The following is a 26,502-nucleotide window of genomic DNA, read 5'->3' as shown; positions in this document are numbered from 1 at the left end:
TTTACAAAAGGAAAAACCAAAGAAAAAAACATGTTAAGTCCAGTCTTGTTTTTACTGATTTGTGCTCTCCCAGCTGAAGTTAATAATTATACCTTTTATTTTCTTAAGCAACTTTTTAACTTAAAAAGATAACATGACTTGGGCACCTGAGTGGCTCAGATGGCCAAGCATCTGCCTTCGGCTCAGGTCATGATCCCAGGATCCTGGGATGGAGACCCTCATTGGGCTCCTTGCTCATGAAGAGCCTACTTCCTCTGCCTCTCTCTCTCTCATGAATAAATAAATAAAATCTTTAAAAAAAATGAAAAAAAAATGATAATATGACTTGACTTAGCACGGTTTTCTCTTTTCCCATGTGGTTTATTAAATGTGACAGTTAACCTCAGGCCTAAAAATAAGGATAAATTCTTTTTTTTTTCCCTAAGATTTTATTTATTTATTTATTTGTCAGAGAGAGAGAGCACACAAGAGGCAAAGTGGCAGGCAGAGGCGGAGAGAGAAGTAGGCTCCCTGCCGAGCAAGGAGCCCGATGCAGGCCTCGATCCCAAGACACCGGGATCATGACCTGAGCTGAAGGCAGGGGTTTAACTGATTGAGCCACCCAGCCATCCCAATAAGGATAAATTCTTAACGAAAATGAGTTTTTGTTTCTTCATTTTATATCATTTTGGGTTAATTGCAACATAATTTGGGTTAATTGCTACAAATTCATTAGCTCATGAACTTGGGGGATATTGTTAACTTGGTATTTTGTACTTGAGCTCTTTGTTAGAAGTCAGCATATTTACATGTTGGACACCAGGCTTCAATGATCTCCTCTTCTCTTTTTGCCTTCATCTTTCATGTCTTCCTTGGTCTCCATCATACCCTCTCTGACTCATCTTTGGTCAATTATCATCTTCCAGAATATTTTCACCTGGTACTGAGAGTAGGAGCATGCCATCACTTCTCAAATATATCCAGGTGTGTTCACAGCCAAGTCTGACAGAGACTAAGGCAAGTCTATCATCACGATCACATGCGGTGTGCACGTGTCTGTTTGTATGAGTCCAAGAATGCAAATAACCCTCACTTGGCAGAAACACGTTCAACTCATTAAAGCTGGTGGAAACTACAAAAATTTCACTGAGTTCCAAAAATCATATAACCTCTGAGTTTGTTTTGAGGCATTTTTTCCCTAACATTGGTTAAATAGCTATCATTTTTAACATTTGCATTCCTCCCACCCCCCAAGGGAGGATAGTACTATTGTAATTATACTACATTCTTCTGAGGTTCCATAACGAGCTATTATTTTGCTAATGGAATATTCAAGTAGTCTATAGTAATTTATCAAATAGTCCTAAATCCCATTTTCTCAGTGTGAATCTTTTTGTTCACAGGTAAATTGATGTGTGGGGGGTTATCCAGGCTTTTTTGTAATTCAAATTATCCATTTCACCTCCCTTCACACACACAAAAAAATACATTCAATCTTAGAAGAATTTTTAGAAATATTTAGAATTAAAACTGTACGGACTTCATGTAAGTGGTATTTTTTGCATTTTAATTTGTTTTCTATTTTTTGCATTTTGATACCTAATTTTGAAAAAGCCTCCAAACTGTGCTGGGGGAGGGGGGGCAGGCAAAAATGTAATTCAAGTTCTTTCACACTACAATCTGTTCTTTGTCTGTTTAACTGCTCACAGGAGAGCAGTATTTTAAATGAGATCCAGTGACAGGAAACGATCTTAGCTCAAGCTCTCCCACTTCCCTTCAGTCTGAACGACAAGAATTTAAACTGGTGCTGTTCTCATGGATATGGCCACCACTCTTCAGCCCAGAACTCTTCAACGTATAATGACTCGTGCACATATTGATGAATATATAAGAGCCCTTGAGCGAGAAAACTATGCCAACAGACCCAAGCTGGAAGAAGGGTTTTTAACTATTTAGACAACAGTAACAACACAAGCAAACAAATGCAAACGACTTGTAAAATTAACGAAGCCGCTGACCTGGAGGGTGCCAGTTCTTGTCATGATGGTGAAATGGCTCCTACTGCTGGTTCTGTCTCCTCAAACCAACCTTACAAGTTTATTTTGTCATATTGTCACTATGGGAAAATGTCTCTGAGAAGCTAACCGAAATAACTAACAGACGGCCCTGAAAAGGCTGAGGGATGTCTGAAATCACTGCATGTGGAAAGGGTCAGGGCTCGCATCCTTCCGCAAGATTTGTATCCTATGGACGTGCTCCAAACATGACGTTGGGAAGAGAGAGTGGAGAAAAGCCTTTCAAATTTGGCACTTGCCTTTCCCCTATGTTGGTCTGTGGACAAGCTCATCGGCCCATTCACTGGAAGTCTGCTACAGCAGCTCAGATCACTAAGGCGGTGTCCCTGAGATACTGAGGCAGCACAGAGGCCCTGCCTGAGTGATGAATTGTCAAAGACAGGTGAAGGCTGACCAGCTGCCCTTGAGCATTCACTGTCCCCACCCCCCCCACCCCTGCCTCCATATTCATTTGCTGATGAATGTCAACCTAGACAGACAGCCTCCTCCCATTGCTGTGTTACCATTAAAAATGAGCCATGAGTCACCAGCAGGATGCAACTCCTGTGAGTGACAGTTAACAGCCTGGAATGCATGAGCTTCTGTGGTTCCTGGACACTCTGTCCCAGGGCTTACCCCCTCCTCTATTTTTAAATTCCCCACAATTCATGTAGACTGGAGTCTGGCCTTTGGCCCTTGCTCCAAACACATTTCCAGAAATTCAAGATCATCTTTTCTTTTTAGAGCTCCTGCTGAAACAGAGTATCTGATGCACCAGGAAAACAGGAACCAGAATAACTAGATGTCAAAACCTACAATTACCTAAATGAGAAAGCACAGACTGGGCAACATACACCATCTTAAGCAAAAATATTGGAACTGACACATTAAGAATTTAAAACAGTATGATTGATATAGAGATATTAGACAGTATTAGCCATATAAAAGAAGAAAAATGAACCACAACAAAGTTCTAAGTGCGAATACGATGTATACAAATGTGGGCATTTTTCTCAGAATTAAAGAAACATGAAAAATCTTGCATTTAGAGAGACAACTGAGTACCAAATAGGGATGTTATAGAAAAACCCACACCTAGACAGAGTATAATTAAATTAAAGAATATAAAAGAGAAAGAGAAAATCTGAATACTACTAAATAGAAAGCAAAGGAAAGAGCTAACACCCCAATTCAAACAACTTTAGAGGATATAATCAAATGAGAAAAGAACGCATCCAGAATATGATGGAAGTTAAGTAGGTTGAATGGATATTGTGGCTAACAGTTATTGTTGGCAAAACTTGAGAGAGAATCTAGAGCAAATGAAGAGGTATTATACAATAACCCAGAACTAAAAGTTAACATGATTCAATTTGATGAGATAGCAAATTTGAGTAGTAAGACTGAATTAAGATGTTTGTCTTGTGAAGGAAAACGTCCCTTCAGAAAGTTACATTCATCACTGGTTTTGTTAGAAGAAGAATATATACAATTCTTAAAACATATATACCTCATATACATATAGATGTGTGTGTGTATACATAATACAAATTTAAAAATTTGCTACAAGAATATAATCATGATTATTGGGTCTTTGGAGAGGACATTATCATAGTAACAAAAAAAATGCCATGTATACATTTTAAATAGCAAAACAAATTACAATCTATGAGATAAAAAAGATGAGTAGAGAAAAGAAAAAGGTGAAGTTTACATGAAAAATAAGTACCAGTATAATAGCAGTTGTATTTATCTAGTAGTTATAGTTATCTATAAAAGCACCTAAACATGAATCAAAAGGTATGGACTCTAATAATTCATGCAAAAAACACAAAGATTTAATAATACATTCTATAAAAAAAGATGTATCAAGCAAATATGAGTCAAAAGAGAACTGACATAGTAATCTTATTACCTGACAAATATAATTTGATGTCAAGAAGGATGTTATCAACCCATAAAAGAAACACTAGAATAAGAGGATATATTTATCATAAGCCACAACCATTCATTTGCGTATTGTCTGTGGTGGCTTCTCACAACACTGGCACAAATGTATAGTTGTGACATATCAAATGACTTGCAAACCCTAATGTATTTTCTCTCTGGTCTTTCACAGAAAAAGTGTATCAACTCTTGATATATACAGCTGAGTACTCCACAGAGAGAAAGAGTGGAGCAAAAATAAGATCTTAAGAGAACCAGAAATACACAAATGACAGAATTGGTAAAGAAGAGCATTAAAAAAGCTATTATGTCTGTATGCCATATGTTCAAGAAGTTAGAGGAAGGAGTGAATATTTAAAATGGAGACATAGAAGATAAACTTTTTTTTTGAAAGACTTTATTTATTCATTTGAGAGAGAGAGAGAGAGAACATGAGACAGAGCATATGTGTGAGAGAGAGAAAACACAAGCAGGGAGAGGGGCAGAGAGAGAAGCAGACTCCCCATTGAGCAGGGAGTCCAATGCAGGACTTGATTCCAGAGCCCTGGGATCATGACCTGAACTGAAGGTAGATGCTTAACCCACTGAGCTACACAGACACCCCAGAAGATAGACTTTTCAAAAACTAAATTGAACTACCATATTTGAGGTGAAAAAAATCACTGAGTAGGATTCATGGCTGATTAGACATTGCAGAAGAAGAGATTAGTGAAAATGAAGACATATCAATAAAAAGTTAATTTTTTTTAATGTAGAAGATTAAAGGCTAAAGAAATATGGGTATAACAACAGTGAGCACTGGGAAAAATAAACATGATTGGAGCTGCTGAAAGACCAAGTACAGAGAATATTTGAAAAAATAACAGACATAATCACATTTGCTGAAAAGCCTATATCCCAAGATCCAAAAACCTCAAAGACTATTCAAATATACAAAACCTGTGGGCAATACAGAGCTTTGGGAATAGTAAAGCTTTGTAAGAAAATTATTTAAATAGTTTTAAAAAGGATTTGCTATTTAAAGCAAAATTAATAACTGTGCAATATGATTTATAACATATATCAAAGCAAAATATTTAGTTACAATAGCTCAAAAGCTCAGAGGGAACAATGGAAATAGATCATTTTAAGTTTCTTAGGGTATACATGAATTTGTATCATATCACTTAAAGGTGGACTCTTATGGTTAAGGATATATACCTACAGACCCTAAAGTAAACACTAAAATAAATGCTCCATCCAACAAAAGAGGTAATATGAAGTCATAAGTAATACTCAAAAAGAAGGCAGAAAAGAAAAAGAAAGGAAAATGGAACAAATAGAAATCAATGGTAGGACAATAGAATGTCAATAATCACATCAAATCTAAATGGTCTAGACCCTAGTTAACAGAGAGGGATTGTATTATATCAATTTATACAATTTATATAATTTATACAATTTATCAATATATCAATTTATACAATTGATATAATACACATGCAGCGAGAGAGAGAGGACACAAAATACATTTATAGGTTGCCTAAAAGAAATCCATTCTATAAGGAAAAAAGTTAAAAGCAAAAGATAGGAAAAGCTGTGATACACATGAAGTGTATGAAAATAAATGATCGATATATGAAAATATGTTTTTCTCTTATACAGGAGCAAAAACTTGGCTAGAAATGGAACGTGTTTGCTTATGTTATAGCTCTGTTCTGTATGAACTGCCTACCTGGAATTAGTTTAGAGGCCATATATTTGCCTGCTAATGTGTTTTTCTTGGCTTGTAACAGAAAAATGTGAATTTGTTGATGACCTTAAAAATCTGGAGACTTCACATAAAAATTCATAGTCCTAGCTTTTCACAAAAGACTAGAATGATTGGCAGCCCTGGATAGCATTCTCACCTAGTGACACAGAACTAGAGTCCAGTGGCTACCACCACCCTTCATCAGAACCTGCTGTCCTCAGTTAGCCCTACTTACACACACTACTTCACTTGCTTGCATGACCTGTCTGACTTCTATCAGTAATTGAACAATTGAAAATGTGAGCCCTGACATTGCTTGACTGGTTTCTAGAATTTTGTGTTATTGGAAAAAACAAAACAAAACAAAAACCAAAAAACCTGTGATACAATTCTGGTTTTTGTGGTTTGGTTTGTTGTAACTTCTTTAATGCTTTTCCTGGATTCAGATTTCTCTAAAAGTTGAAACCACACGTATACAAGAAAGAAAGCAAAACTGTATAGATCTATGTCTAATGGTTTTTCTTCATTTACTTGACTGGAACCTAATTTATTTTACATACTGAAGTATTGAGCTTAGTAAGTTTGGCTTCCATTATAATTTATTACTTTTATTTCTTTATGATGATAAGCATATGTTGATGATGTTTCTCTGACTTTAATATCTATCATTTTTTCTATCACTGTTTCTGATGTAGGAAAGACATTGCCTACAATGCAGTGGCCAAGAAAGAATTCTTGAGAAGTCTTTGGTGCAAAAAGGTGATTTTATTAAAGCACAGGGACGGGACCCATGGGCAGAGAGACCAGCACTAGGGTCATGAGGAGTGACCCATTATACACTTTCAAGTTGAGAGGGGGTAAGGGAGAGCATAGGTGTCCAAGGAATTTTGGAAGCAAGGTTTCCAGGACCTTGAGGGGGCTGGCTATCATTGGGAAAAGATCATTTATTACTGTCTAATAAAAGCTTAGTCAATGAGACCCTTCAGATGTATATCGGTGGGTCATATACTTGGGGGATGATTGCCAACACGTATCTTGGGGGGTCGAGATAAGGGAAGTTTCCAAAGTAATTTTTATATGTTAAAGTAGATTTACAGGACCCTAGGGGTTGGGCTGAGATTGGCTCTTGCCTTTAGCAAAGTATTAACATCATTGCAGCTGGGTTCCTAGAGCAATGTCACTCTGCCTGTTTCAAGGACTCGTCAATTTGCTGTAGGTAGTAAGTAAGTAAGTAAGTAAGTAAGAATTTTTCTTCTGCCTTTGTTTCCCACATCAGTTTCCATTTCCTTGTTTTGTTTTTTTTTTTTTCCTTCTGGGTTCTAAGACACTTAAGATTTTATTCCTTATTAAAAGCTCAATTTTCCATAATGTTGATATGGTTTATTACTTCTAATAATTTTAATTCTGTAATTACATTTTAGTTTTTGAACATATTAAAAATATTTATTGAGCACTTAACTATATGCCAAACACCATTTAAACATTTTGGATATATTATTTCAATGATTTTTTTCCCAAAAATCTTATGAAAAAAATGTACTATTATTATCCCTTATAAAGGCAAAAATAATGAGGCTTTCAGAGATTAAGTAACTTTTCTGAAATAAAAGAGGTAGAAAAGAGTGGAACCAGGATGTGTAATTAGGCTTTTTCTTTTTTTAAATCCAAAGCCCATGCTATTATTTAATGAGCTGCATGGCAAGATTTCTTTATCTCTAAATGGTGAAATAAATATTCCAACATCTGGGTCTAAAAGGTTAGCCACACCCATGTTGGCCTCAGTAATGTTTCACTCCCTAGGACTATTGGGCAAAGGTGCATTAAAGACTAAAGTGGAGCCAAAGGGGAGAAGAGTGTGTTTGGATCCCACATGGAGGAGCTTTCACAAACCAGAAAGGTACACCTGTGCCTCCATGAGGTGGTGTAGATAGAAAATCCCTCACCTGGGTAGGAACCCACCTGGCTTTGTCATTCTGCCTCCAGGCTAAAGCTTTCCCTCCTTGACTCCCCACCTTGTTGGCCTGACGTTTTTTGACAAACCCTTCAAGTTTTCACTGTTGTTGAAACTGTATCTCTTTTCCTGTTTTCATGAGCATTGTAATGGAAAGACAGCAGAGGGAGAGTTGGGAACTGCAGACTGCCAGCACAGTAGCCAGAATGCCCTCTTTTCATATTTAAAGAAGATGAAGGTAGGGCGCCTGTGTGGCTCAGTCCTTAAGCATTGCCTTCAGCTGGGGTCATGATCCCAGGGTCCTGGGATGGGCTCCCTGCTCCACAGGAAGCCTGCTTCCCCCTCTCCCACTCCCCTTGCTTGTGTTCCCTCTCCTGCTGTCTCTCTCAATGTGTCAAATAAATAAATAAAATCTTAAAAAAAAAAGATGAAGCTAGTAGTTGTGTTTGCCCTCTTGTGCCTAAAATCCAGTGTGTGCCAACAGTCATACACGAGGATGAAGTAACCTTCGACTGTAACTTCAGCTGGTCTTTGAAGAGCCAATTTCTGTTTACTACTACAATCTTTCTCATTTTCTTATCAGTAGTATTGTACAGGAAAAGGTATATATAAATTGTACAAATTACCTATATTATATCAAGATACTATTTGTATTTTTTCCTTAAAAATATTCATTTTTTTAAAAGATTTTGTTTGAGAGAGAGACAGAGAGGGGGTGCATGCGTGAGCACAAGCGGGGGGGGGGGGGGGGGAAGGGCAGGGAGGGAAGCAGACTCCCGGCTGAGCAGGGAGCCAGAGGCAGAACTCAGTCCCAGGACCCTGGGATCAAAACCTGAGCTGAAGGCAGACATTTACCTAACTGACCGGGGCACCCAGATGCCCCAATATTCATGTCTTTTTCAACATCTTTAAGACCAAGTATAATTCTGATGTGAGAATTTTAACTGCTATCACGGTCAAGATTTGAATACGTCCCACCTTCCAAATTCTGTTTCGTGTCCCTAATGCCTGTGAGTTTAATGACCAGCCTTTGTGGAAGTGACAATAGCTCCATTATACAATCTGTTAAAAACCCATTCTCCTGTGGTCTAGTTCTTTCATTACATGACTTAGGGAGGGTGGAACAAGTAGGAACAGAAGAGGACAGAGTGTGAAATTTCGGCTACAACTGTGGGCCAAAGCTTGAAATTAAAATTCCAACTAAAGCTTGTTTTAAGAAAACAAAAACAAACTGAACCAAGAATGGGATTTTGTGCGTGTGTGTGTGTGTGTGTGTGTGTGCTGGTGTGTGTGTGTATGTGTGCGTTCACTGTGGCCCATGAACGTTCTGTGAGTTAGCTCATCGGCCATGACCGCAGTATTTCTTATGGGAAGAATGGGGATATTGTTAGCATGACCTCATCTATCCTTAAGGAGCAAGAGGTGGTTTACATGCAAAGGCTTTGAACAATAATAATTATAAAGAGAGGAAGTGTTGCCCAGTGCTTACAGTCAGCTGCTTGGATTCTATTTCTGGGTCCATCAGCGTTTTAAAGGAGATTTTAGACAGGTCACATTTTCTTAGGACTACTGTTTCTATATCTGTCTTTGACTGGCATACCAACAGTTTCCATTTTATTACTTCAAGGCTATTTTGTGAGTTTAAAAAACCTTAGGTAGAGTAATCTGCAAAAATGTTTTAGAGTCACTGGAGAGCCTCCAAACAAAGGAGGAAGTGTTACTTCTCTGGAGAAAATGTAATATCTTTTCATAGCAAGTGTTGTGTGGTCTTTCGTTCCTTTTTTTTTTTTTTTAAATGGAAAGGCTCAGCAGTGCCAAGTAAATTCCATAAACTTTCTTTCCAAAATTGCCACTTAGCAGCACCTTACCAGAAGCTGTAGGCATTTTATATGACCTCATTATTATAGATGCTTTGTGGAAAATACATTTTCTTATTTTCTTACTATGTTTCAAAGGGGAAAAATAACCGGGGGTGAGGTGGGGAAGAAATTTGGGAAATATTCCTGGAGCAATATTTGTCACATATTTTGGAAATGTACTTGTGAGAACAAGCCCACTCTTTCTTATAAGATGCCCTGGGCAGGTAAGTGAGGAGAAGCTGGTGATTACATTGTTTATATGACTGGGACCAAAGAGGAAGTTTAAGTGCTTGAGACTTAGCTATAGGGAAATCAACGGAGCTGATGGGTTCACCAGTATCTAGAAGCCGGGTATGCACGTTCATCTGTCAATTCATATGAAAAACCTAAATCCAAAACGCAGTCAACATTTTAAGGAGCACATTCACCTAAGTAGTTCCATGAAAACTGTGAGGCAGATGAAAGCATCCATCCTTTCAAGATGACAAAAACTCATGTGTAGGCTTCCTAACGGATCTGTCCACGGTTTCCCAGGCAGAGCACTAGTACCCTAGCCCAATGTTCTGATTCTTCAAAATAGCAACTAATGCTCTACCCTTGATTCACAACGAGGGAACAGAGGGGGGCACTTTTCACACATTTTGTGTTCCCTACCCAGCTCCTCTGCAAATATGGATAAGCAATGTCCCACCAGTTGAGAATCCCTGACCCAGTCAGCCATCGTGATGCCCAGCTTCCCTCCAACGTATTAGAATAGAACCTAACTCGTCAACCACAGAATATGGCTTTTATGTGGATGTTTTCCTTTTCTTTCTATGTCAATGATGCAACTATATCATGAACATGAAATACTTATCTTCATTTTCTAAAGCATGCATTTTTTTTTAATGTTCCCAGATACTTATGACAACGTTTGGCCCCACTCGAGAGTTGAAATCTGGCTGCTGTTTTTATGCCCTGATAATATCCCCAGCTGTCTTCCACTGCCTGTACCTAAAACTGACATTCCCCAGGCCTACGTCCCTTCATGGCTGGGGCCTGAGTTTTTTACTAATGCACATTTTAACTGAAAACACATGACGTTGGAGAGATTAAAACCTTTCTAAAACATAACCAAGACCCATTTCATACTTGATTTTCCTCTGGACCTTATTCCAATGAGATTTTCATGAGGTTGCAAATGTTGAACTTCATGCTGGCATCTATGTTTTGGCATGAACTTGGAGAGAGAAATAAAAGGGGCTCCTTTTCTCATGAAAACCTCCTCTCAGCCTTCAGAGAAAGAAATGGGGAATGTTTCAAGAGGGACATACCTTAATTTTGTTGCAAATCCTTTTCTGCCTTCCAGACTTCAATATCAATATGTCACACTAAATTATTTCATTAAGTACTTCGTCTCCTCTGTAACCTGCTTGTCTTTGAGGACAAACTTGAGATCTGTCATGGACACGTCTGCAATATTTCGACTCAAAGGACACTGGCTGACTCTTACCCAGAAAGCTGGTGTGCATTCTTTTCCTCTCCCCTTCATAAATATATATTGCAATTGCCACTGTTATTAAAAAAAATTATCCTTGGGTCCTTAGTGGTCTACCGTGCTCTACTCTCCCTTCATTCTTAAGCTGACCTTGCTCCCTCAGAAAGACAAGAAGACAACCTTAAGTGACAACGAGACAAATTTCATTTTGTTGGGAACTGCCTTTTCAATTATTTCTCTCTTCTCGATTTCTCCTTGCTGGCCTGGTCCAAGATGTTACTTTGACAGGGGTCTCTAACCTCTAAATTAAAATATGCAAATTGTTATGCTTCCTGCACCAGGACCAGTAAAGCCTATGCATTGTAATTGCAAAGGATCGCTCAGTTCCGTTTGATACCAGAAGAATATAGTTACCTACTTCTGCCATTTCCTGTTATGAGAAAAATAATACCCTGCAGACGGATACATTAGAAGCAATACATTTATGCATCAGTATATTTCTATTTTAAAAATGAAAGATTATTCTCCGTGACCCACATTCTGCCACAAGGAAAATATGTCCAAATATATCCAAAGAATTTCAAAGACTTAGGGGATATATTTTAAATGTTTCAGTACTGACACCTCGTCTACCTTAATCGGAAACCTAACTATGCTTTTAAGTACTTAATTTTTACTTAATAGACTTGAAATGCAGAACACTTAACGCAGGTGGAGTTTTCTTTACATTCCTTCCCTGGAACATTCTTGGAACTGGGAATACTTCTCTAGTCACTCGATCAATCAAGTCCTGTTCCAGGCCAATGAGCAAATCATTTTCAAGGCTATCCTACACACTGTTTGCCTGTATGGACAGATACAACATTTTCCTAATATATTTCAAAAGTTCTGTTTCTCAATCCCATAATAAAATCAGCTTTATAAATACCACTGTGATGACAAATAGTATTTACAAAAATTGCTTAAGGCCTATCTCTATGAGGCTGTTATATTTGCTATAGTTCTCAAAAATTTCTAAGTGATCCTGAAACGTTTCCTGAGCCTCGTGATTCTTTCAAAGTTGTCTTGGGATTTGAGGGGTGAAAGCCTATTTGGAAGCCACTGAATGGGAACCAGCTATGTACAGAAGAAATAGCAATAATAAATAAAACTATTGGAAAATCAAAAAGTTATTTATTGCTTTGGGATAGGTTTGATATTTTCTATTTACTTTTTCCATCAAAATTTGATTGTGTCAGATTGGCTTAAAGTGAAAATTTTAATACTTAAACATTTGTTGAAAGGAAGAAAACCTATCAAGTAATCAGAAGAAACCCATCTTGAGTTTAAAATTTTACACATTTTGAATTTAAAATTTTAATGTAAACATCTTCAATGTGAAGACATCAAATGTCAAGTTTTGTCTCTGTTGGTGAAGAGTAGTAATATAGGCACGGGGTAAATAACGATCTAGACCTTATTTTCCAAATCAGTTAAATTCTACATTCCATGTCAGTGAACTTTAGGGTTTGAGAGGACTCTGATCACCTCATCTACCCCCTTGGTTTAAAGAGGGTAACAGGATAAATTATGTGACATTAGCACACCATGAGTTTCTAGAAAGGCAGGTTGAGAATCCAAGTCGTTTGTTCTTTCATTGACTGAACACCACACTGAGGAGTGACAGGGCTGGAGAAACCATTTGAGGCCATGTGAAAATGGTAGTTGTGGAGGGGATAAGACAATTATTGACTCTTAACCCAGTCCAAGGTCATTTGAAAATGGGCAGGGGTCTCACCAATCTTCTCTCAGTTCCTGAACGCTGTGGAGTTAGGACCTAGCTCTAGTACCAATTCTTTGCTCTCATTGAGTTGGTCTTCCTCTCCAAGAGACTGTAAAAAGCCATCCCATAGTTACTGTGCTTGTTTCACAAGATGGCAAGTGGTTGTTAGATTTTAACAAGAAGGGAAGAAGCCAAAAGGCCCAATTTTGTTTTGTTTTCTTCCCCCAGCAATATGCTTAGATATTTGGGTCTACCATGATGTGGCAGTTTTCCTTGTGTTTCCCTCTTCTGCTGAGAACATGTGGTCATTTGACCATAGTATACTAAGGCAACTGGAGAAGTATTCAGCAGAGACAGGGTTCCTGAATCCCAGATGACTTGGAGACCCAAGTTTTTACATGTAAACGCAACACACACTTGCCTCTGTGTATGTGTTTGTGTGTGTACATGCCTGTACCCATGTGTTTAATGTTTGTAAAGCAAGGAATTTGGCAAGACCCTTTGTTTAAAAGTAGTAGTAACAACAACAACAAAAAAGATCAATGGCAGCACGTATAACATAGCAAAGTTTACAAATTCAGAATAGAAACAAACTCAGAGGAAAATAGGTATTTCTTTACCACTGAAATAGTTTCAGAGGCATGAAGGATGGTTAAACATGCTAGAAAACAATGTCTCATGTCAGGCAGACAGAAGGTAATGTCCTACCAGGATACACTTGATTTTAGGAAAACTAGTCTGTGTATATATGTCTATGAGTGCTAATATCTAAAATTGGTTTCTAGAGATCAAAGTACTGAATAAGAAAAGGGGAATGTATGCCGGAGTTTTGTTTTTTTTTGTTTTGTTTTTCCCTGTGTGTGAGGGGTCTAAGAGAAAATGATTAAGTTTTTACAAACTAAAATAAAAATGTGGAAGAGAATTTTCCCTGATCTCTTAGATATTACTGAAGAATATCAGTTCTGTGATTATAACACACTGGTTCTGGGCCCCCTTATTTAACTTTCCTTGCTTATTGGGGGCATATAGAAAAAAGTGTATCATTACAAATCATCCTTTATAACTCTGAATGTCTGAGATTATTAAATAGATTCTAAAATAAATGATTTTTTTATCTTGGTTTTATAATTTCTCACTGTTTTTTAATTTTCCCCAACCCCCACTCTAATCTTACATTCCATCTTTACAAACTAATAGAGTTCTGGTGGCATCAAGATAGCAACAAAGGCCATTCCTGACTTCAGTACCCCTCATAAGAAGATGAACTAACAACTATTCATAGACCAGATACCATCGGGAAGATCTTAGAACAGAGGGGATGAGGCTGAGCCCTTCCTTGGGTCACAGAGACAAGGAAGGATTGCATCAGAGGGGCAAGAGAAACAGACATATTCTGACCGAGTGGCCCCTTCCCAAGGTTGGCATTGTCTCACACCAAGAGCCATCCCCCTGGCCCCAGTCTATGCTTCCCACAGTAGGAAAAAGAGAGTCCAAGGTGGACATCCAGCTCCCCCAGCATTGTCATTCCTGGGAAGCCCATTCGGGTCTCACTTCACAGGGACTGCAGGGGAATGCGAGGCTTGACTACAGAAGGTCAGACTATGATGGAGAAGAAGGATAGGGCTTAAAGCCGCCAGCACTTGGATTTTGGCAGACTAAATTTCTATTCACAGAAGCACCCAACGAAAAATCCTAACTAGCAGACTGGAATACCTCAACATTGGACAAATCAACCAAAAAGAGAATCAATAAGGAAACAGTACATTTAAATAACACTAGAGACCAGATGGCCCTAACGGATATATAACGAACATTCTATCCAACAATAGCAGAGTATGCATACTTCTCTAGTGCACGTGGAACATTCTCCAGGTCAGATCATAAGTTAGGCCACAAAACAAGTCTCCTCAAATTAAGAATATTGAACTCATGGCAAGAAAACCTTTTCTAAGGGCACCTGGGTGGCTCAGTCATTTAGCATCTGCCTTCAGCCAAGGTCATGATCCCAGGTCCTGGGATTGAGCCCTGCATCGAGCTCCCTGCTCAGCAGGAAGCTTGCTTCTCCCTCTCCCACATCCTGTGCTTGTGTTCCCTCTGTTGCAGTCTCTCTCTCTGTCAAATAAATAAAAAAAAATTAAAAAAAAGAAAAGAATAAAGAAGACCTTTTCTATATAATAGTATGATACTAGAAATCAATAATAGGAAGAAAACTAGAAAACTCACAGATACATGGAAATTAAACACGATTCTCCTGAACGGCCAATGGATCAAGCAAGAGATTACAAGGAAAATAAAAAAGTATCTTGAGACAAACAAAAATGGAAATACAATATGCCAAAACTTATGGGATGCAACAAAAGCAGTAGAAAGAGGGTGGTACATAGCTATATGTACATACATCCAGAACATAGAAAGACCTCAAGTAATAAAACCTAACATTGCATGTAAAGGGCCTAGAAAAAGAAGAACACACTAAGCCCAAAGTTAGAAGAAGGAAAAGAATACAATAACACAGGAATAAATGAATTTGAGAACAGGAAAACAATAGAAAACTTGGAATTGGAAAGAACCCAAATACATGGAGACTAAACAGCATCCTTCTAAAGAATGAATGGGCCAACCAGGAAATTAAAGAAGAATTGAAAAAATTCATGGAAACAAATGATAATGAAAACACAATGGTTCAAAATCTGTGGGACACAACAAAGGCAGTCCTGAGAGGAAAATATGTAGCGGTACAAGCTTTTCTCAAGAAACAAGAAAGGTCTCAGGTACACAACCTAACACTACACCTAAAGGAGCTGGAGAAAGAACAAGAAAGAAACCCTAAACCCAGCAGGAGAAGAGAAATCATAAAGATCAGAGCAGAAATCAATGAAATAGAAACCAAAAAAACCAATAGAACAAATCAATGAAACTAGAAGCTGGTTCTTTGAAAGAATTAATAAGATTGATAGACCCCTGGCCAGACTTATCAAAAAGAAAAGAGAAAGGACCCAAATAAATAAAATCATGAATGAAAGAGGAGATATCACAACTAACACCAAAGAAATACAGACAATTATAAGAACATACTATGAGCAACTCTACGCCAACAAATTTGACAATCTGGAAGAAATGGATGCATTCCTAGAGACATATAAACTACCACAACTGAACCAGGAAGAAATAGAAAGCCTGAGCAGACCCATAACCAGTAAGGAGATTGAAACAGTCATCAAAAATCTCCAAACATGGGGCGCCTGGGTGGCTCAGTGGGTTAAGCCGCTGCCTTCGGCTCAGGTCATGATCCCAGGTCCCGGGTTCGAGCCCCGCATCGGGCTTTCTGCTCAGCAGGGAGCCTGCTTCCTCCTCTCTCTCTGCCTGCCTCTCTGCTTACTTGTGATTTCTCTCTGTCAAATAAATAAATAAAATCTTTAAAAAAAAAAAATCTCCAAACAAACAAAAGCCCAGGGCCAGACGGCTTCCCGGGGGAATTCTACCAAACATTTAAAGAAGAACGAATTTCTATTCTCCTGAAACTGTTCCAAAAAATAGAAATGGAAGGAAAACTTCCAAACTCATTTTATGAGGCCAGCATCACCTTGATCCCAAAACCAGACAAGGATCCCATCAAAAAAGAGAACTACAGACCAATATCCTTGATGAACACAGATGTGAAAATTCTCACCAAAATACTAGCCAATAGGATTCAACAGTACATTAAAAGGATTATTGACCACGACCAAGTGGGATTTATTCCAGGGCTGCGAGGTTGGTTCAACATCCGCAAATCAATCAATGTGATACAATACATTAATAAAAGAAAGAACAAGAACCATATGATACTCTCCATAGATGCTGAAAAAGCATTTGACAAAGTACAGCATCCCTTCCTGATCAAAACTCTTCAAAGTGTAGGGATAGACGGCACATACCTCAATATTATCAAAGCCATCTATGAAAAACCCACCGCAAATATCATTCCCAATGGAGAAAAACTGAAAGATTTTCCGCCAAGGTCAGGAACACGGCAGGGATGTCCGTTATCTCCACTGCTATTCAACATAGTACTAGAAGTCCTAGCCTCAGCAATCAGACAACAAAAGGAAATTAAAGTCATCCAAATCGGCAAAGAAGAAGTCAAACTATCACTCTTCGCAGATGATATGATACTATATGTGGAAAACCCAAAAGACTCCACTCCAAAACTGCTAGAACTTGTACGGGAATTCAGTAAAGTGTCAGGATATAAAATCAATGCACAGAAATCAGTTGCATTTCTCTACACCAACAACAAGACAGAAGAAGGAGAAATTAAGGAGTCAATCCCATTTCCAATTGCACCCAAAACTATAAGATACCTAGGAATAAACCTAACCAAAGAGGTTAAGAATCTATACTCAGAAAATGACAAAGTACTCATGAAAGAAATTGAGGAAGACACAAAGAAATGGAAAAATGTTCCATGCTCCTGGATTGGAAGAATAAATATTGTGAAAATGTCTGTTACCTAAAGCAATCTACACATTTAATGCAATTCCTATCAAAATACCATCCATTTTTTTCAAAGAAATGGAACAAATAATCCTAAAATTTATATGGAACCAGAAAAGACCTCGAATAGCCAAAGGAATATTGAAAAAGAAAGCCAAAGTTGGTGGCATCACAATTCCAGACTTCAAGCTCTATTACAAAGCTGTCATCATCAAGACAGCATGGTACTGACACAAAAGCAGACACATAGATCAATGGAACAGAATAGAGAGCCCAGAAATAGACCCTCAACTCTATGGTCAACTCATCTTCGACAAAGCAGGAAAGAATGTCCAATGGAAAAAAGACAGCCTCTTCAATAAATGGTGTTGGGAAAACTGGACAGCCACATGCAGAAAAATGAAATTGGACCATTTCCTTACACCACACACGACAATAGACTCAAAATGGATGAAGGACCTCAGTGTGAGAAAGGAATCCATCAAAATCCTTGAGGAGAACACAGGCAGCAACCTCTTCGACCTCAGCCGCAGCAACATCTTCCTAGGAACATCGCCAAAGGCAAGGGAAGCAAGGGCAAAAATGAAGTATTGGGATTTTATCAAGATCAAAAGCTTTTGCACAGCAAAGGAAACAGTTAACAAAACCAAAAGACAACTGACAGAATGGGAGAAGATATTTGCAAACGACATATCAGATAAAGAGCTAATGTCCAAAATCTATAAAGAACTTAGCAAACTCAACACCCAAAGAACAAATAATCCAATCATGAAATGGGCAGAGGACATGAACAGACATTTCTGCAAAGAAGACATCCAGATGGCCAACAGACACATGAAAAAGTGCTCCATATCACTCGGCATCAGGGAAATACAAATCAAAACCACAATGAGATATCACCTCACACCAGTCAGAATGGATAAAATGAACAAGTCAGGAAATGACAGATGCTGGCGAGGATGCGGAGAAAGGGGAACCCTCCTACACTGTTGTTGGGATTGCAAGCTGGGGCAACCACTCTGGAAAACAGTATGGAGGTTCCTCAAAATGTTGAAAATAGAACTACCCTATGACCCAGCAATTGCACTACTGGGTATTTACCCTAAAGATACAAACGTAGTGATCTGAAGGGGCACGTGCACCCGAATGTTTATAGCAGCAATGTCTACAATAGCCAAACTATGGAAAGAACCTAGATGTCCATCAACAGACGAATGGATAAAGAAGATGTGGTATATATACACAATGGAATACTATGCAGCCATCAAAAGAAATGAAATCTTGCCATTTGTGACGACGTGGATGGAACTAGAGGGTATCATGCTTAGTGAAATAAGTCAATTGGAGAAAGACAACTATCATATGATCTCCCTGATATGAGGAAGTGGAGATGCAACATGGGGGGTTAGGAGGGTAAGAGAAGAATAAATGAAACAAGATGGGATTGGGAGGGAGACAAACCATAAATGACTCTTAATCTCATGAAACAAACTGAGGGTTGCCGGGGGGAAGGGGGTTGGGAGAAGGGGGGTGGGGTTATGGACATTGGGGAGGGTATGTGCTATGGTGAGTGCTGTGAAGTGTGTAAACCTGGCGATTCACAGACCTGTACTCCTGGGGATAAAAATATATTATATGCTTATAAAATATGAAAAAATTTAAAAAAAATGAAAACTTGGAATTGGTTCTTTGGAAGGAAAAAAAAAACAAAATTGAAAAACCTATAGCTAGACTGACCATAAATAAATAAATAATAAATAAATAATGAGAGAGATGACCCAAATTAATAAAATTATAAGTTAAAAAGGAGACTTTACAACTGATACCACAGGAATACAAAGGGTCATAAAAGACAATCCACTCCACACCAACAAACTAGGCAACCTAGAGGAAATGGAGAATTTCCTGGAAATACACATCCTATTAAGTCTGAAACAGGAAGGAATCAGAAATCTAAACAGACCAGTAGTAACCAATGAGACTGAAAACCTCCCCCTAAAGCAAAGCACTGCACCAGAGGGCTTCACGGGTGAATTTTACCAAACATTTCAAAAACATAATGAATGCCAGTTCTTCTCAAACTCTTCAAACAATTAAAGAGGAGGGCCCATTCCCGAAGTCATTTTCTCAAAGCCAGATAATGAAAGTACGAGAAAGGACAACTACCAGCCAATATCTCTGATGAAGATGGCCGTAAACATTCTGTACAAAATACTAGCAAGCCAAGTTTCAGCAGCACAAGGATATGAGAATTAGGGGAAAAGAGCGATCGAGATTTGTGGACTCCTGCTAAGATGATCATGCTTAGAAAAATCTCTTCGAAGAAAAATATCACTATCGTTGTACATAAGTGCTATCAATATTTTGGTAAATGTAAGCCTTATAGTACTTTATTGGCCTTATTCAGTCCCATAGAGATGTCTTCAAACATTACTATTATCAAATATTAGCTTGATAATGCCTGAGATTTCACAGGAACTTTCTGGTGAGAGTTTCCCCATGAGCAAAGTGCTGTGATAGTAAGCTCAGGTGTGGGCGGGGGGTGGGGGTGGAGGGCAGAAAGGGTTCCACCAAAAGCAGGGAGGAAAGGCACATAGTCTGACCATTTAGTTTGGGGTATACTGATCTTGCAAAAATATTAGGATGGGTTCGTTTTGAGGGGTATCATTTTAAAAATAATTTACCAGTAGGGTATATGTGTACACAGTAGGAAATTATGTGGCTAATATTTTACCCTAAGAAAAATGAAGCCAATAAAATCCTCTCCAAAATTCAGTTAATATTAGACCCGTCAAAAGAGGCTGTATGATTCAACCAATGGGCAAAGCAGGCATAATTAAGAGACCTCAAGATGCAAGATCTTTTATATTTACCTTTTATTGAGTTTATTTCTCTCTGACATAGGAGTGGTAGGTACGTTGAGTGGTTTCTTATTGGAGGATCTCCCACACAGTGGAAAGGAGAAATGGGAAGGATCCATCTCTCCAGAAGGCATCCTCTCTCTTCAGCTGGATCATGACCAGGATTTAGTCACTCCAAACTTACGAGAAGCTAGAAAATAACAGTTCTTATCTGGGTGTGCATTTAGGGGAAACTGAGAAGTTCACGTATTAGGTAAAGAAGAAGGGAAACCGGTAGACAACCAGCAGTTTCTGCCATTTCACATTCAATTGATTTTAATGGAACAAATGAACGCCATTTGCATGACATTTGTTTAAAATCCAGAACAGGAATCCTGGGTGAATTCCCCACTGAATCAGAATAGTGTTTTTAAGCTAGTATTATACAGTTATAATGCATATTCGCATTAAGTATCATTCATAGGAGACTGTAACTCACAAATATTCCTTTTCTGATTACTGATATTTATTTTCTCCTTTCTGCAGGATGACTTAATGTGGCTCTATAAAACATGTCTGTGGTTAAGAACGAAGCAAAACATGCACACCAAGGCTGGTCTGAAAATATTAAGGGATCGCCCCATGCATATCTATTCTGAGATATATAGTAAGGAAAAGAAACCAATATTTTATTACCTGCTCCTATCCATGAAGTGTCTCCCCAATTCTCTTTTTACCTTTCCAGGCCAACTGACATGTTCTCACTAAGATGGCTTGGTACGTCCTTATTTTGCCACCAACTGAAGGAGAATGTCAACTCTAGCCAGTATCCCCCATCTCTGTCTACTTTCTGCAACATCTAGCAGGGCTGTGGTTACCTAACTAATTCAGAGCAACGGTACTAATAATTAAATAACATGTGCAAGCCTCTTCAAGAAGAGTAGCAGGAAGTGATTTTGTTTTTCCTCCACCAAACCTTGTTTAAATTAGCTATGTTCGTTTTCTAGTGCGTTAGCTGGCTTTAATTGAAATTCGGTTTACTATATCTTAGTGATTACCTCCACATTATGCACCACTCTGCCAAGGACTCTCAAATACACTTATTTATATGCAGCCTTTGGGCTTCCCAAAACTATTATAAAAGCAAGCTAACCAAGAGACGTGTTTTCTCAAAGGGACTAAAATGTCTGCTTCGTATAGGTAATATTAAGGGCAATGATTTCTTTAAGTTTTGCAGTGGAGCAAGTGAAATTGGCATAGAAGATATTGACATCAACATTCAAAGGATCAAAAAAATTCAAAGGATCATAGAAACTAATAAAGGTAAAGACAGAGGACGTAAAAGTTGATCAAATTTTAATCTAAAAGTATCCTATGCAATTTTAATTAACCTATTGTTTCTCATGCTACATAAAGTTAAATCATTTATAGATGCTGTTGGTGTGTTTTAGCAATATTATTAGTTTCTCATGTTTCCTGTTCTCTATTCCCAAACCCAACCCACCCCACTGAAGTAATTAGCATAATCACCAACATTATAAGATCATTTTCCTCACTCCAAATAAATGACCATCAAACTCATGCTTTACTCTCTATATTCAGAAATGCTTAAATAGTTCATTATTACCCAAATGACTATGGGGAAATGCTGTGCATAAGATGAAAGGAATAATGACTCATACCCCCCACAAAGAAGATGAAACTCTCCCACATAAGAATTAATTCACTGTAAGATATATGAGTATCAGGATGATAATTAAAAGGACTAAAATAAAAATGAATGCAATAGGTGATCTAAAGGTCATGAGACTTGTCACTAAACAATTAAATTTTTTAAAAAATTTTGATAGCTTTTATAAATATTACCATGGCTTGTATTCTAAATGTAGATTATTTTTAAATGGAGTTTTCTTGTATCTAAATGCCTATCTAATGAAAATACTTCATATGCTGCAAGCTTTCCCCTCTATCATTTCAAATTATATTGCTAAAAAGCTAAAGGTCATGAGACTTATCACAAATAGATTTTTTATTTTTTTTTAATTTTCTTAAGGTTAAGTCTTATAAATGTGGCTATTGCTTCTTTGGAATTCAGAACAACTTTTAAATGGTGTTTTTCTATCTAAATGTACATCAAATGGAAGTATTTTTTATATTGTGTGTTTTACATTTCTTACAGCAAACCTAGAGAGAATCTGAAACAATAGTAGCCATTTAATTATCCAACAACAATATCTTCTGTTGATGACAGGCTTGATGGATTTTCAATTCTGAACCTATAGTACCTGAAACAAATGAGGAGAAATGAGGACAAATAATACTGTCCTCATTTTAAAAAAGATTTTATTTATTTATTTGAAAGACAGTAAGTGAGTGAGAGAGAGAGTGTGTGCTCAAGGTAGGGGTAGGGGCAGAGGGAGAGGGAGAAGCAGACTCCCAAATGAGCAGGGAGTCCAATGTGGGGCTCGATCCCAGGACCGTGGGACCATGGCCTGAGCCGAAACCAGACCTTTAACCGACTGAGCTACCCAGTTGTCCCTACTGTCCTCATTTATAAACAAATTTGCTTATAGGGATACATATCAATTTGCATGGCAGCACACGATTGTTTAACAATACTGATTAATAACAGAATTTAGATTTCTTAACCTTGAACCTAGAGCCCAGGTCTAAGCCAAAGTGTGAAGAGAGGGGTTTACTCGTAGTATATTTTTTTCCCCCCAAATACCTTTGGTGTCCATGTTTGTCTCTAGCATAGAGACAAACAGTCTCTGGAAGTCTACATCCAGACAGTTCCTCCAGGACTAACATGCATCTGTTAAGGTATAAGTCTTTTACAGTTGGCATCCATATGATACCTACAGTGACAGGTGATAAAATATTTTGAAACTCACCCATGGTGCACACTCTTTATGCCAAGCCACTCCTTCCCTAGGAGACTTTCTTTTTTTTTTTTTAAGATTTTATTTATTTGACAGAGATCACAAGTAGGCAGAGAGGCAGGCGGAGAGAGAGGGGGAGGAAGCAGGCTCCCTGCTGAGCAGAGAGCCTGATGTGGGGCTCGATCCCAGGACCCTGAAATCATGACCCGAGCCGAAGGCAGAGGCTCAACCCACTGAGGCATCCAGGTGCCCCCTAGGAGACTTTCTTAACGGAACTCAATGGCAGAGCTATCTCTTCCTCTCCTGAGTGTCTGTTCCACTTCAAATTCTTACAGTCCTGGAGAATCATATACAAGATCAGGGTCCCTCTTCACTTTGGCCAATGTAAATTTCTGGGGTGAGTTCTTAGCTTACCTTTAATGTCTGCAGGGGTGCCTGTCAGGAATTAATATTCACTGTTGATATCAAGTTGGGCACCGAACATCTTTAGACATTGTCACAAAACTTCAAGTCATTGCAGATATGCAAGGTTTTTGTGACAGTTTTCCCAGCTGATGGCTTTGAAACATCTTGAAAAATGAAGGCTTTTTCCCAATTTGCAGAAATTCTCAATAAACATAATTTATTTCTAATTTCCAAATGGTCAATAAATACATCAAAGGGTACTCAACATTATTTGTCATGAAAGAAAAGCAAGTGCAAAATATGATATTAAACAGCAACAAAATGGCTAAAATTAAAATAATTTAGAGCAAATGAGACTCACACCTGATACACCTTCATGCAATGACTTCAATAAATTCTTGGCATCTGGACACACATATACCCACTAATGCCGGTTGTGGATATACCTAAAAGAAAGGCATATATATGGACTCTAACAGAATAGTAAAAACAAACAAGCAAACAAACAAACAAAACCTTCATTAAAACACTTCATTAAAAACAAACTGGGAATAAAAACAGTATCTACAGTAAATGGATAAAAAAATTGTGATAATGGGCAATGGAATGCCATCCACCAAGAGAAAAGAGCAGAGAGGAAGCAAGATGGTGGAGGAATAGGAAATTGAAATGGCAGTAGATCCCAGGAGTTGAGCTAGATAGTTATCAAACCATTCTGAACACCTACAGACTCAACAGGAGATCGAGGAGAAGAAGAGCAGCAATTCTAGGAACAGAGAACTGACCACTTTCGGGAAGGTAGGACGTGCAGAGAAGTGAATCCGAAGCCACGGGAAGAGAGACTGTTGGGGGAGGGGCGGCTCCCAGCAAGCAGCAGAGCACAAAATGAGAACTTTCAGAAGTTTGCTCCATGGAGGGACATTGCTCCAGAGGCTAAGGGGGAGGTGGGGAAGCCCTTGAGGGGACAGTGGGGTCTCAGGACCCACCAGGTCACAGACAGACCAGGGGCATCTGAGTGTGACAGAGCTCCCAGGAATCGGTGTGGGGAAGCCGCTGCAGAGACCTACCTGAGGAGGGGTTTTCAGATCCACATTACCTTGATATGAGGCAGTTGGGCCACTGCTCCTGGATCAGGGACCCATGAGGGGCAGATCCAGGGAGATTCACCTTCCTTCCCAGGAGGAAAAGTGCAGCAGGAATCTGCTGGGTCTGGAGACTCCAAACAGGGCCATGTGCCAGAGATAGAAATGCTCAGTCACAGGCTGGGTGAGCTCAGAGCGGGGCCGGAGACCAGGGAGATGGGAGGAACTGACTGCTTATCTCTGACAGCACCCTGAGGAGTGGGGCTGTCAGCTCTCTGTTCCTCCAGGCCTCAAACTAGGCAGCTGCCATCTTCATTCCCGCCCTCCAGAGCTCTACGGAAAGCGATCAGGGAACAAAAGCTCCCGAGATCGCGAACGTGAGCAGATTCCTTAGCCCAGCCCCTGGCAAGGGCAGTGCAATTCCGCCTCCAGCAAAGACATTTGAGAATCAGGGCAACAGGCCCCTCCCACAGAAGATCAGTGAGAACAGCCAGCCAAGCCCAAGTTCACTGATCAATGAGAACTGCAAAACTTCACAACTATGGCAATACAGCACATAAAATTCATGGCTTTTTCCCCATGATCCTTTAGTCTTGCATAGTTAGATTTTTTTAACTTTATTTTGTTCTTATTCTATTTTTTTTAAACTTTTCTGCTTTCCTCTTTTAACCTTATTTAGCTATTTTACCTTATCAATAGCTTTTAAAAATCTTTTAAAATTTTCATTGTTATGGTCATATTTTATCCCTTCATTGTATTTAACTTTATTTTTTGTATACATATAGGTTTTTTTCTTTAAAATTTTAGGATATAATTTCTTCTAATAGATCAAAATATACACTAAATCTAGCTCCAGACTGATCACATTCTCACCTCTTTTTATTTTCTTTTTCCAACCAACTTATCTTACAATTCCTTTTTCAGAATCCTTTTTGATTTTCATCTTTACAGTTATATTCCATCCCTTCATTGTGTTTACCCTTATTTTTGTATATATATATAAGTTTTTCTTTCCTTAAAATTTTGGGAGGTATTTTCTTCTAAGAGACCAGAATACACCCAAAATCAAGTGGGTGGCTCTGTTCTATTCACCAGTCTAATATATATATATATATATATATATATATATATATATATATATATATTTCTATATATTTCTATATGTATTCTATATATATTTCTATTTTTTATTTTCCCCCCTTTTCTTCTTCCCCCAGTTTCAGGTCTCTTCTGATTTGGGTGGTGTATATGTTTCTGGGGTCTTTGCCACACTTTTAGTATTTTACTCTCTCATTTATATATTCTTATCTGGATAAAATAACAAGGTGGAAAACTCACCACAAAAAAAAAAAAAAAAAAAAAAAAGAACAAGAGGCAGTGCTGATGCCTAGGGACCTAATCAATACAAACACTGGTAATATGTCAGAACTAGAGTTCAGAATGATAATTATCAAGGTGCTATGGGGGCTCAAAAAGGCATGGAAGATATTAGAGAATCCCTTTCTGGAGAAACAAGATCCCTTTCTGGAGAAATAAAAGAACAAAATCTAACCAAGTTGAAATAAAAAAAGCTATTAATGAGGTACAATAAAAAATGGAGGCTCTTACTGCTAGGATAAATGAGGCAGAAGAGAGAATTAGGGATATAGAAGACCAAATGATGGAGAATAAAGAAGCTGAGCAAAAGAGAGACAAACAGCTACTGGACCCTAAGGGGAGAATTCGAGAGATAAGTGATACCATAAGACAAAACAATATTAGAATAATTGGGATCCCAGAAGAAGAAGAAAGAGACAGAGGGGCAGAAGGTACATTGGAGTAAATCATAATAGAGATTTGCCTAATACGGCAAAGGGAAAAAGCATCAAGATCCAGGAGGCACAGAGAACCACTGTCAAAATCAATAAAAATAGGTCCACACCCCATCATCTAATAGTAAAACTTCAAGTCTTAGTAACAAAAAGAAAATCCTGAAAGCAGCTCAGGACAAGAGGTTTGTGACATACAGTGGTAGAAATATTAGACTGACGGCAGACTAATCAACAAAGACCTGGCA

The 26,502-nt window shown here is 38.3% G+C and overlaps 1 long non-coding RNA gene across 2 annotated transcripts; it reads right to left on the bottom strand.

Moving 5' to 3' along the window:
* Nucleotides 1-794: 794 nt before the first annotated feature.
* Nucleotides 795-24,761, bottom strand: LOC125103049 (uncharacterized). 2 transcript variants are annotated; one of them, XR_007128272.1, is made up of 5 exons: nt 24,461-24,761; nt 23,728-23,810; nt 23,374-23,463; nt 20,111-20,288; nt 795-922 (listed from the first exon to the last, which is right to left on the bottom strand). It is a non-coding gene; the product is annotated as an uncharacterized LOC125103049 (long non-coding RNA). The 2 variants fall into 2 exon arrangements; XR_007128271.1 differs by lacking the exon at nt 23,728-23,810.
* Nucleotides 24,762-26,502: the final 1,741 nt, after the last annotated feature.

The sequence above is a fragment of the Lutra lutra genome, chromosome 6 (assembly GCF_902655055.1).
Source record: "Lutra lutra chromosome 6, mLutLut1.2, whole genome shotgun sequence".
NCBI lineage: Eukaryota > Metazoa > Chordata > Mammalia > Carnivora > Mustelidae > Lutra > Lutra lutra.
This window is presented reverse-complemented; position numbering and strand designations above follow the sequence as displayed.